Source organism: Pinus tabuliformis, chromosome 4_1 (assembly GCF_031772625.1).
Source record: "Pinus tabuliformis cultivar Carrire ecotype Pingquan chromosome 4_1, CPIR1, whole genome shotgun sequence".
NCBI classification, from domain to species: domain Eukaryota; kingdom Viridiplantae; phylum Streptophyta; class Pinopsida; order Pinales; family Pinaceae; genus Pinus; species Pinus tabuliformis.
This window is the reverse complement of record NC_142303.1, coordinates 940,998,720-941,008,880: the sequence shown is the minus strand read 5'-3', so window position 1 is coordinate 941,008,880 and position 10,161 is coordinate 940,998,720. Positions and strand designations below refer to the sequence as shown.

The 10,161-nt window shown below is 36.2% G+C and overlaps 1 pseudogene; it reads left to right on the top strand.

The window, feature by feature from the left end:
• The first annotated feature begins 4,856 nt into the window (after positions 1-4,856).
• The window catches only part of LOC149179230 (putative pectin methylesterase CGR2 pseudogene), a 46,275-nt pseudogene continuing 40,970 nt past the window's right edge, over positions 4,857-10,161 (top strand).

Genomic DNA, 10,161 nt, shown 5'->3' with positions numbered 1-10,161 from the left:
ATTCCCCTGAAAACTATGCAAATGTAATCTATGCACAATTTCCTTTCCAGCTGTGAAAATGAGAATTCTAACTATGCAAATGTGATCTATGCAAGAGAATTCTTCAAAACAAATGCAAGAGGATTCCAATGAAATCAAACATAATCTCGGATTTCATGAACAAAGGACTCAAACTGAAATAGAGTGAAAATTCCAAAAGTTAAAAGTGATGTCACTCAAGGTGATTAACACTTATACGTAATTCACATTAGGGAATTCCAATTTCACACACAAAACCCTAGATGCAAATGCAAGATTTTTTCTTTTCACCACACTTAATTTTCAAAATGAAGAAAACTAAGATTCAAAGTCTAATCGCTGATTCAAATGCACTTTTCAAAATGAGGACTAGAACAACAATTCATCCAAGTGATCAATGATCAAACAAAACAAGTTTGCAAGCGACCTAATGATAAGAACAAAGAAAAATCAAAACCAATTCTTACCAAGGAAAACAACACAAATGAAAACCAAACAGAGGCTTTAGAGAGACCACAAGACACTGAAGACTCAGGGAAGTTCAGCTGGAAGTAGGCTGACCAAAGATAGGCTCAAGAACCAAGGAAAAATTCATGCAAAAACAGGGGCCATCGTGTTGGCTTAGGGGGTCCTAACCCAGGTTCAGAGTTAGTTGTGCCAACCAACAAAACCCTACACTGCTAGCCCTTTCGACAACAACCCGTGTAGTGCAAGCTGCAGTCTCACCCGAAGCAGTATTGGGGGATGAAAGAACCAAGATTTTGCATCCAAAGACTAGTGTGATGTCTTCCAACTCCTTAGAGTTGCCTCTGCGCAGATCGATAGAATTATAGGGCTCATTACTATAAGTAAGTTAAATTTGCCTTCAGACCTTCGCGAAGGTCCATGATCAGTCCTCGTGGACCTTAAATAGTTGATTTACCTTCTTTCACGCATCAACAAACAACCCTAGATCGGAGTTCACATATATCTACTTAATTCATTAGAAAACTTAAGAGAAATATCCTCTAACTTCGCGGAAGTGGCTAAGGATTCATTTCATACATTATTAAGACAGATTCAATGCATTCACATAACATTCAATCATTATTTCATAAAACATATCATTAATCAACAACATATAACATAAACAGATGCAATGGAAATACAAAGTAATTCTTCAAAAAGTTGTATTTATTGATCTTTCACTCATAGGTTACATACTCTCTAGCCTATGCAAATAGCTACAAGGGTCCGCACACTCAGCTGCGGACTCTACTGAGGCCTCCTGCACACTTAATTGCAGGAGCCCCTCTTTATCTATCTAAGTACAAGAAGCAAAGCCTTCCTGCCTTAGCTCTTGCTCAGGACAAAAAACTCTTCAACGTACACCAATCTCTATCCAAAGTTATCTATAAGACTCGCTAAGAATCAATTATTTATAGCTTTTCTAATACAATACCATGGCCCCCGACTCACGGGTGAGTCTTCAAACTGACCAATAACAAGGGGCTAAAGCCCCTTTGAATCTATCTATCTATGCGCTCTGCACCCACATTTCGCAGAGACTTTACATCTTTTACAAAATTCTTTACAAAAAATGACTAGTTTATTCAATTCTACACCTAGGGACCCCATCCCAACAGGCCCCCAACACAAAGATTGTGACTCACCCTTGAGTCACTCTGCTAGTTGTTCCATTTTCTGGCAGAGTTCGTTGAATGCCTTGGTCAATGCCTGAAGCTCTGTGATACTCTGTTTTGCTGCTTGATGTACCTCATGGACCAGTTTCTCAATGGTTGGCCCTTCTACTACAAGTTTCATAGTCCTCTGGGTTTGTTGCATGGCCTTCAGCTTCTCATGATTTTTTTATGAAAGTTAGAAGGCTTCCTCTGTCCAAGGCTCAAGCCGATCTTTGAGCAGGGACTACTTTTTCTGCAACTCCTGGATCTACATCAATTTTTCCTTGCCTTGCTGCAAGCACACGAAGCGCTGTACTGATGCCAACGTCCATACTACCGTACTGATTTCATCATATTGTTGCTGCACTTCCCTAATCTCTGTGTTCAACTATTGTAGCGTAGGATCCTCCTGCAGTGTATCCCATAGGCCCATTGCCTGTGCGAATAGTTGGTCGCAACCCTAAAATGTGACATCTAGTTGACCCATGGACTCTTTGATAGCGACAACTCTTTATTCCCGGACTTCTAGTGGTGTGGTCGACTGCAACTTTAATTGCAACTCATTTATTTGCATTTGAAAATCGAAAGTAACCTTATTGATTTTCTTCTTTGACACACGCATTGCATCAACCAATTTCCTCACTTTGGCTAAGGCCTCTGCATCCTCTAGAATGTTCAGCTCAGTAACTAACTTGCAGGCCTACTCAATTGTTGCTACTAGGTTCTGGCACTGTGTCCACAATTCCTCCTGTTCCTTCAGTGCCCGAGTTTTCTCTGCAAAAAGCTGCTCGATGTTGACTTTAAACCCACTCGCAACAATGAGCGTGCATTATTCTTTGATCTTCAACTCATCTGAGACCCCCCGACGCAACGTATGAAGGGTCTGGAGCAGCATCGCAACAATGTTCAGTCCCATATCCTCCACTATGTTGAGCACTTGCGATCCTCGTCTGATTCCACATGGACTGACCCCTCTAGCAAAGGAAAGACTCTGAAATCTAGAGTCCTTTTAATCTTTATTACTGTGCTAGTGCCCTGCATTAGGCTCGCTTGCGCATCGCTCGCCTTCCTGACATCCACCTGAATCCTATTCGCTTGGATCTTTAGCTCGCGCAGATCCTTCTGGATGCTCCCTAGCGTCTACATGTATTGCTGCTCAAATTGTTGCAGCACCTTCGTTGTTGTGTCCCATATCTTGTCCCCAATCTCATCAAGATCTCCCTCTGTCAGCACCATGGGATCAATATGTGTCTGCTTATCATACTTGTGTTTCTTTCGTTGTCCACCCTTCTGTTCCTGCCCGCGCCTCTTCAGGATGAAAGGAGTGCTTTTCTCCTCACCGCCGCCTCCTCCCTGCTCTCAAAGCTCTTGCTCGTCAGTATGATGTGACACAGACTTCTCACTCTCCTCAGATCCTTCCATTCTCTCTCTGCTTGCTCTTTAGCAACGCGCTCTTCTTCTAGATGGGCCTTCTCTGCAGCTGCCTTGGCAACCTCCTTCTTCTTCTGCTCGGTCAGGTTGCATGCAACTTTCTGAGCGATGTCCATCTGCTTTTGCGCAACAGAGCTTTCTACGCCTTTACTAGTTCCTACCTCCAACATTGTAGGTTCGCGCCACTCTAACGGCCAATACCCTACAACTTCCTGCACATTTGTCTTGGACACTAAATAAGGCAACATGCCTGTAAAGAGACCTTAGGATGTGGTTCCATTCCAAAGTAGAGTATCTTCATATTGGATTGGACTGACTCCATCTTGTTTTAGATCCAAAATATATCTATCCCATAGAGTTACCATATCACCAAAAAGTTAGCAGAAATGCAAATAGTACCTACATTGTAATATGTCTCCCATTTCTTTATATGGTTGATGTAGTAGATTCCTCTGTTGTGTAGATAATTGAGGAATTGTTGAGGAAAATGTAAGATTGTAGAGGATCCTACAAATCCCTCTCCAGTCCTTACAATTGATCCATCACCAATTTTCCAAGGTATATTTCCAGCCAACCATTGCTCAATTGATAGTATTATGAGCCAAATCAAAGAAACATCTTGGGCTCCTCGAATATGTACTCTAACCCAATCTTCCACCTTTTATTGCTGCTATATATTTGTCTTTGCAGATTTCTTGTCATAAACCATCTACAGATAAGCCTCTCCAAATAGGTTTTGTCACCAAAGCCCATCCAAACCAAAGAAGGTTTTTTAGCCCCCAACGTCCATCTTTTCCAGGCTTCTATATATCCTCTAGATTAACCAAATTGATTTTATGTTGATCTGTAGCACCAACCCTATAAAATTAGCTATAATAAAATTGACCTTTTGAAAAATAGATTTAGGGAGCCTTATTATATGTATCCAATACACTGGCATATTTTGTAGAACAACCTTTACAAGGGTGAACCTACCTCTATCAACAACCACTTAGTTGTCCAATTCAATAGCTTTCATTCAAACTTATCGATCAACTACCATTAGTCCTTAACCAAATATTTATTGGGTTTAAGGAAATAACCCAAGTAAGAAAAAACCTTTTGTTAGATATATCACCCTAATAAGAATTTGCAAAAAGTTTTTTTACTTTATAAATTTGTCAAAAATAATATGTTAAAAATTTAAAAAAGGGAAAAAAAGTATTTAATTAAATTAATTTTGGTAAAAACTCATAATAAGTTGTTTATTTATGGTATTAAAGGTACATGAGCAATGAAATGCATACCTTAAATGGATTTTTTCACAATTTTTGTAAGAAATAGATTTGATTTATTATTATTATTATGATGTCATTGCATAGGTATCAACTTTTATGTATTATTCACGGTCTTACTAAAAATTAAACAATTTTTTTTACTTTGTCTAAAGTTAACATAAGTTTTTGATGTTTTCGATGTGACTACATCATGACACCATCGCATGCTCGGACCATACTCCGAGGGCCGACGTCAAGATGAATTAAACACTACTTCATACCTGCATTTATGAACTAACACTACACTGAGAATCTTTCTAACACCAAGACAAACTGTGATTAATGCTTGATAAACTTCATGGGAGACTTTGATAAGCTTAGGAACCAACAACCCATTTTTCAGGAGGTTGTAGAACTCTTTGTTCCACTTCTCTATTAAGATTTTTTTCCTCCTTAGCGCTCCTAAAGAGAACCTTCAGTGGTGTAGGTAATGGCTTCCTCTCGCCCTTTGGAAATGGCTTTGGAAGATCCATGTGCTTTGGGGATGAGGGCTTCGAAGGTTTAGATGAGTAACCAGGCCCCTCCAATTCATTTTTGAGAATTTGGGAAGATGCAAAGGTTGAGATATTGTTGCATTGAATTGCTTTGCGCAAACTGTGCCCGTTCCGAAAAAATGCATAGGCGTTGAGAACGAATCTCAAAGGCATTTTTGTAGGACTTAGGGTATTACCTCACTATCGCTTTGAACTTTTTTTTTTTTTTCAGAGAGAAAAAGCATCATAGTTTATATTAAGAGAATATAAAGTTCAGTATACATACAAAAATCTGTAACAAATAGTTCCAATCTGACAAATGTTCAGAAAAAATAAAACCTAAAAATCTGTTCAGTCTATTTTTACCAATGGCCGGATACATCGCTTTGAACTTCAATCTACTGTGAAAATAGATATTTCATTCAATGGCCTCGAAGTTGTAAATTGATAGATCCGAGACCGGATTAATCCAAGCTTTACAAGTAAATTCGTTTCGACTCGCCATTTCCTTTGACTAGATTAGTTCTAAGATGTAACTTGCTGCTTGTAATGGACCAATTGAAGGTGGAAGCTTTCTAGGCATTATTCCTTAGGTTTTCGACCTTCAAACTCGAAAACAAAAAGCTTGACAATTCTTTGGGTTTTCTCATTTAAGTATAATTCAAGATTTAATGACATTCACTAAGTAATAACACAACTTTCACTGAAATTTGAAGTGTCTAGTATTTGTTAAGCCTCTTCAAAAGTTTTGGGCTTTTTAAGTTTTTGTAAACTCCCAGGAAAATTAAACTGTAAAGAGAAATTACTTTGCGAGCTGTTAAGTTTGAGCTTAAAAGAGGCAGTAACTATAGATAGTTATTTTAGTTGAGAAGCTTGATCTTTGTATCTGTAAATTTAAGTCCACAATGAATATCAAGCCTGGTCTTCATATTTTATTTAATTTTGCAAGCAGTTTTCATGACTGTATCATTTTGTAGCCGCATCTTTTTATTTGAATAAAGATATAGCATGGCCAAGTTGCGAAGCTTTAATTTGAATCTTAGACTGTGTAATTGAAAATACATGTCCACACCAAAGATTAAACCAAGTCTTTTGTGTTTACTTTAAAGGTTTCAGTAACACATAATAAATTTAAAGATACATTTTTTCATAGAAACTATGGAAACATCCATATCTCGTTCATGAAATCCTTTTAATGCAAATCAAACAAATTTCTCACAGGGAAAAAAATATTGATATCAAAACATGTCCGTATAATTTTTTAACATCATATTCCCTTTTGTCTTGACTTGATAGTTTTGTAGCAGTATATTTCTAACATTTTTCAAGGGTACAATAACTTATTGTGCTGAATTTTCAATCTACAAGCCTGAGCCTAAATTTTGCAAAAATGTAGTTTGCATGTTAATGGTATTCCCTCTGCCACAAGATTCAGCCTAAACGGAGATATATGTTCGTTAGGCCAACTATCGGACATAAGACAAATTGTGTTATAGGCCAGGGAAATCCGTGTTGAACAGTTCAAGTATTCATTAAATAATAAAGTTATGAAATTATTAATCATGAAAGTAGACTTACTTTAGAAGTCTATGTATGACCAAAGATGAGGATAATGAGAGAAGTTAGGGATGAATTCACACAAAATCAGCTAAGATATTTGTGGAGATATTCATGGAGATATTGTGATTTCATAAAGTTCTTTAAAATATTTTAATGAGATTTATGTAAAAGCATTTTAAAAAGTAAAGTTTATTAATGGAGAGAAGGTGCGCTATTTATTTTTGAAATTTGTAATGGAGAGATAAGGAGGTTTGGTGGAGTAATAAGGTAATTGTCGCATGGAGGAGTAAATTGTTGGAAGAGATAAGGTTTGCTACAATTTTTTTTAATTTTGTAGTTGTGCATTTTGTTTGAGAAGAAAATATTTTTTGGAGTAATAAGGTGTAATTTTTTTGTAAATTTGGAGTGATAAGTTATTTTTTGTAACAATTGGAGTGATAAGTGGATGAGTTGAAAGTTCAAGAAATATTTGTAATAAAAGGGTGCATTCTTAGTTGAGCTCGACACCCAAGCCTTGATTGAATCATTAAGTGAGCATGGATAGGGGTTAAGTTCTTTCAAAGTCATTTGAACTTGTTGTAAAATCATTAACTTGGGTTCATTTTCATGGTAGTTGACACCCTAAACTCGTTGAATCTAAGATCAAGCGAGTGTGAAAATCAAGCAAGTCTTAAAAGCAAGCGAGCGATTTCAAATGGAGCAAAGTATTCAATTGTTATAGTTTCTAAACAATCTAATATTATCCTCTGCTAATGACACAATGAAAATTAACAAAGTCATTCTTGTTGATATTAAAAGGCATCTACATTATGCACATGAGACCATTGAGTTTCTCCAACTTGAATCACAACTACAACATGATGAGCTGCAATAGAAGAGTCGTGTTTCTAAGCCATTCAACAACACAACTTCAAATGATAAAGATTATTCTAAGCCACTCAGCGATACAGTTTCAAGTTTAGAAGTTGTACATGATCAAGTTCAACCTTCTTTTTCCAAGTCAATCATTAAACCATGGGAAGAAATTCAAAGCAGCCAAAATCAACGTGGTTTAGGATATGAAAAAGATGACAAAAATTTTCATATTCCTGATTATTCAAAACCAATCAAGTTCATCAGTCGAGGATTTCTTGATCAAATAACATCAAAAATCAATAAGAAAGTTGAAGAAAAGTCAAAATGTCAGCATTGTCAAAAAACAGGTCATATGGAATATCATTGTTTTGATCTCCATCCTTGTCACCATTGCAGCAAGAAGAATCACTCGTCAGAGAGATGCTACAAATGAAACCAACCAACCAGATTGAAGATTAATTATGCATGGATTGATCCTTGGGAGTGGTTATCTACAATCAAAATATTTTATAATTTTTACCGCAAAATTCAATCTCACGTGAAGACAATTATTGCAGCCAATAATCAAATGAAGATGGTACTCCCAAGTGTTTGAAAGGGGGAGTACAATGGTGAAAATCTCCTACATATTAAGGGGGGGAGTTCAAATTCAAGTGAATTTGTCTCTCCTTTCAGTTGACAAAGGGGGGAATTTATAATGAAATTGAAAGTGAATTGATGATGATGGTTGTTAGACTGAAATTTTTGAAAATAACACACTTTTCCAGTGGGCATCAAAATTTTCTAGTGGGCAAGAGATTGGGATGCTGATTGAGAGTACATTTGTGGGCATTTTTGTTCACTTAGATGATCATTGGACCTAGAAAAGGATAGATAGATCCTTTTGCATTAAAACTTGGCATTAGATTGAGTTGTCAAGCATTTTCAGGGATGTATCAAACTTGCAGTTGATTCACTTCTCTTAGTTTGCCCTCTTCATATTGGAATTTTCAGCATCCATTTTTGGCGGTTTTTCAAGCAGTTTTGCATTTAGGCTCAGCTTAGCAGTTTCAACATGAATACTTGGAGATGGTACTAGGTTCTTACTCCGGACTTATGATTGGGGGGGGGGGGGGAATGTTAGCCTCATACTCACATAAACAATCAATAATTCCAAGTATTTTGGCCATTGTTTGATCTTGACAAATTTCTTGTGGGATGAAAAATAATGTTTTATGTTACTGATCATTGAATAATGTGTTTTTTTCAAGTATTGGTCTATCTCCTTGGTTGTCTTGGTTTCTATTATCTGTTAGCAATATAAATAATCTGATCGTTTATGTGTAACATTTTTAAAAATTGCATTTATTTGTGAGATGCATTATTGTTTTTATACTTCTTTACATTTAGACAAAGGTTTCCTATTTTTTTAATATTTTCCAATGGATAATTCTATCTTATTAGTAATTACAAACAATAACTCCAGAGGTTTTGCATCTACCCTTATATTGATTTAAATAAAATGAATGGTTTATTATTTTTCTTAGATGAACTCTTTATCAAACATCGTTTCTAACAAAGTTTAGCTCTACATTGTTGAAACAATGTGAATTTGACTATATTACAAGAATGGATGGTGAACAACTGACTATATTTTTTCTTGGTCAAATTTTTATGCTTCTCCCTAACCTTTATTAAGCTGCAATGTTAATTTTTCTCTTCTCGAATTGGATATAGAATTTTTGAGCCCGTTGAAGGATTCAATCACAAGGCTATTGTGGTTGGGTTTGGGAAATCTAGAGATGAAAACATTAGCCATGGCCCTCTTGCAATGGTTGCATCTAGTTTTACTCTCACAAAACATTGAAAATTTGGTTTCCTCAGCTATACATACTGTTTTTTAGCTGCCTTCCTGGGGTTTGCAATACATGCAGTGGTGGGCACCAATCTGTGGCATCATAACCAAGGTACAAAAGGACAAAGAATTGTTGTAACCAAGGGAAATTTATTGGTTGTTCAAATCATCACAATAATTCTAAGCATAACTTGATATTGTTGTTCATTGATGGATTGGCTATCATGGCATATAACCTCGTGCTAGTTTTCCTCGCATGGTGTATCTTTGTTCTCAAGCAATGACTTTGTCACTTTCACTTCTTCTTATTAGTTTTGAAAAGAGGTCTACACCATCTTCACATCATTTTCTTTTTAGATGTTGGTGGGTCTATAACTTCATCCTGTGGGTTTATGAAATGCTTTCACATGTTGTTTCTTTCGTGAGTGACAACTCATTTATTACATAACATATTTGACTATAACATATTGCTTGTGACTCTTTCACTAATCTCAACACTTTTGGTGATTGCTATTAAAGGCTCTACAAAAGTAGTCATGATAGAAAATTCTAATAGTCTTTCTAAAAATTTATTACCTAATAAAATACCTTTCCCTCAACAGTAGAACTCTGGAACCCCAAAAATTTATGCTAGTGAAGGATTTATAACCAGGTTGGCATTTTCCTAGTGGAACCCTAAAAAGTTGCGCTCGTGCAGGATTTATAAGCAGGTTGACATTTTTTCTGGTTGAATGATCTGTTGGACACTTGACATAAGTATGTCATTAATATACCAGATATACCTATGCTTAGACCTCAAGATAGAGTCGAAAGTGTTTATGTTCTACTCTAGTCAAAGTTGCAATCAAGGCGATGATCTCTTATATTCCCCCTGTTATGGTTTTTTAATGAATTTTTTTATTTCAAATAATTTCATCTTCACACATATCATTTCAACCAAAACTATTATATGCACACAATTCATGTATACAAATAACAATGACATGCCACCACGTGGCTCTTGTTATTTAAAT